Raw genomic sequence first — 3005 nt, forward strand, 5'->3', positions numbered from 1 at the left:
GACATAAGAGTAGATGACATAGAAGTAATAGCAAAGGTTAACACTACTGGCGATTATTAACACCAAGTAATACTTATCTACGCGACTCATGTTTATGGTGTCACCGAACCAATTGCAACCCAGCAAAATAGGAACTAAGATAGTTAGAAGGCTGATTGACTTCGTAATACCGAGGATGAAATCAGTGATGTGGCAACTATACCGAATCATCAGTTCATCACCGTCAGTGATTAATTCATTGAAAATATCATCCAATCCTTCTTCTGCTAGACCTCTCATGATCCCATGCAGGACAAACTGTGGAATTAACCAAGAGATGTCCATGGAAATAGTCGTGTAACTATCATCATCAAGTCCTGCTCTTTTAACCAATTTCAACCTATGGGTTTCAACCAAATAGGCAGCAGAGGAACACAGTACTGAACATACCATTGCACAACCAATTCTAACCAAGGTCGCATGTCTCCACTTCTTCGGAGTTACAACTATTTTATAAGAGAATGAGATTATGTATTTTGAAAAGGAGCTTAGTGATGAGATATAAAGAGCAAAACTTTCGGTGGAAGTATCCAAGTTACTCATTTGTCCATAGAAGAATGTGTTACCCGTTGCATCGACCATGCTGTATATGATGAAGGATGCCCACATAAGCATCATTTTTCTGAAAATAGGTATTTTCTCCTTCACTTTTGTGATTGTCCACAACTCACCCCTCCCAGGTTGTTCTGGTTTAGATCTCACTTTAAGCTCTCCAACTCCTACTGTAATTTCACCTCTTTGTAATTCTTCTGATAGATTGTTGGAATTCTCCGTTCCCCCGACTTCGCTAAGCTCCCCACTTTCTGCTTCTTCTGTAATTTTCCCTATATGTTGTGAATCTTCTGCTAGCCAGGGGGTCGTTTTTCTGATTGAGGAAGACCCTAGTCTTCCTATTTCGTTCTTCTGAGACAAGGTTATGGAAAGTTCCACTTCTTGTGCTTCTGGATCCACAACTGCTTCTTCTACTGTACTGAGGCTCCCTTTTGTACCAGTTTCCCAAATTTCTTCTTCTAGACAAGGAGTATCATTCACTTCTTCGTCGTCTGTGCTATTCTGATTTCTTTGATCTGTTTCTTGTTCTACTGTACTAGTCATGCAAACTTGACCACTTTGATCCCCTTCTGATGCTGGTAGTGGGGTTATACTTATATCGTCTGTGCATATTTGACTACCTCTCTGATCTGTTTTGGTTTCTTTGGAATTTCGACTATTTATGAAGTATTTGGACCTACCAAACCAGAACACAAGACAAGAGGATCCAATGGCACCTGCTGAAACTATGGAGGCATTCGCCCCATCGGAAATTCCAGGTATGAAGGTCAAGACCGCACCTAAAACCCAGGCAACTTTCCAGAAAGCATCTCGACGAGTCGTATACTTTTCATCATCTGGCTCTTGTGGTTTTTGTTCGCTTGAATATTGGTTGTCAAAAAATTCATGTAGTGTAGCACTTCGTCCTGCTTCACCAACGCATAGTAGCAACAATGATCCATAGATTTCCCCAATTGCAATATTCTTGTTCTTCACCGCTTTCGAAGAGCTTAATAGAATCAATCCCTGCAGCATCAAAGTTATATGAAGAGACTAAATGGAAAGAAGAAAAAAAAGTTATATAATAGGTTCTAAAATGGGGAAAATTCTACCATATTATACCTACTGAATTCATAGGCAAAGTTTATTCACGTCCCTACCCACCACTCCCTTGCACGTACAACGCACATACAACCATATATTTTTTTTATCAGGTAAATTACAACTGCGTGAGTCGAACTCACAGCCTCTTATTATTAAAAAGGAATCGAACTCACAACTTCTCACTTATCAAAAAAGAGATTATGTCACTAGACCAAATAGTACTAAGCATATACAACCACATGTTAGTAGAATGTATGCCATACCTTAATAAAAATGGTACCCCTTTTTTTTCTTTTTTCTTAGAAGCTACTAGAACTAGCTAGTTTTGAATCGTGTAGTGTTCCAAAAATTAATGATGAAAATCATGTAATGTTTCAGTAAAGTGTATATGTATATGTTCGATCTCTTCTAGAAAAATAAATAAAAAAGGATAAGAACTCAATGTCAAGGGAATTGGAGGTTTGGCAATAATAAGAACACTCACAAGTATGTAGGCTACATTCGTGGAGATGATCATAATAATATGGTCATCCATGCAGTACTTGTCTGAGATGTGAGCAAGGAGTATTATCATCATGCTTATTACGGCATCTGACGCATATGTGATTCCAACAGAAATCTGAAAATGCTCGTACGTCCAACTATCGATGAGGTATGTTATAAAGATATACACTACTGCACGGTATGCAAAGCTGTGGCTGAGAACCAGAACTAGGGCCATCACAAATAAAAGAAATAGAAGAAACCGGAAATTAGTTTAACTTAAAAAGTTCTTTCTAGTAATTATTAAAAAAGAAAAAAGTTATTTCTAGTATATAGTAAATTTCATTGTTTTTTTTAGAACTGAAAATTTAATAAATAAGTGCTAGTTAAACATAGGTAAATTACGCAGAATTCGTAGAATAGCCCCAGAAGGGTGTTTGTCTATTCTATCCCAATATCGTCTCAATTCGCCAAGGGGCCACATTCTCAGGGTCGGAGCTGCAGAGACTGAAGCGAGTGAAGGAGCCGCTATTGCCTATGGCAACTTTGGCAAGCAAACCTGCAGGGATACGTAACTAATTAGCTTCTAAAATGAACCTTGTAGTGACGATGTCATCACATACACTCCACTAAAACAAAAAACGCACTCTTTCCTTTTGGTCCAGCCAACCTAATTCACTGCAGTCAGTTTTCCGTCATTGGCATGGTATCCATGACCATCAACTTTCCCGGACACTTATTCAAAATAACGTGTAACTTTTTTTCTTTTGTATGAGTATAACTTGTGTATGAAACTTGCAACTTAATAAACTAGAAAACTTTAAAAAGCGTCATATAAAGTTACAGGA

The 3005-nt window shown here is 38.0% G+C and overlaps 1 non-coding gene across 1 annotated transcript; it reads left to right on the top strand.

The window, feature by feature from the left end:
* The first annotated feature begins 607 nt into the window (after positions 1-607).
* LOC101295325 lies at positions 608-2256 on the top strand. Its single transcript, XR_184519.1, has 2 exons — positions 608-671; positions 1259-2256. It is a non-coding gene; the product is annotated as an uncharacterized LOC101295325 (transcript).
* The last annotated feature ends 749 nt before the right edge of the window (positions 2257-3005 follow it).

Source organism: Fragaria vesca, linkage group LG4, assembly GCF_000184155.1.
Source record: "Fragaria vesca subsp. vesca linkage group LG4, FraVesHawaii_1.0, whole genome shotgun sequence".
NCBI classification, from domain to species: Eukaryota; Viridiplantae; Streptophyta; class Magnoliopsida; order Rosales; family Rosaceae; genus Fragaria; species Fragaria vesca.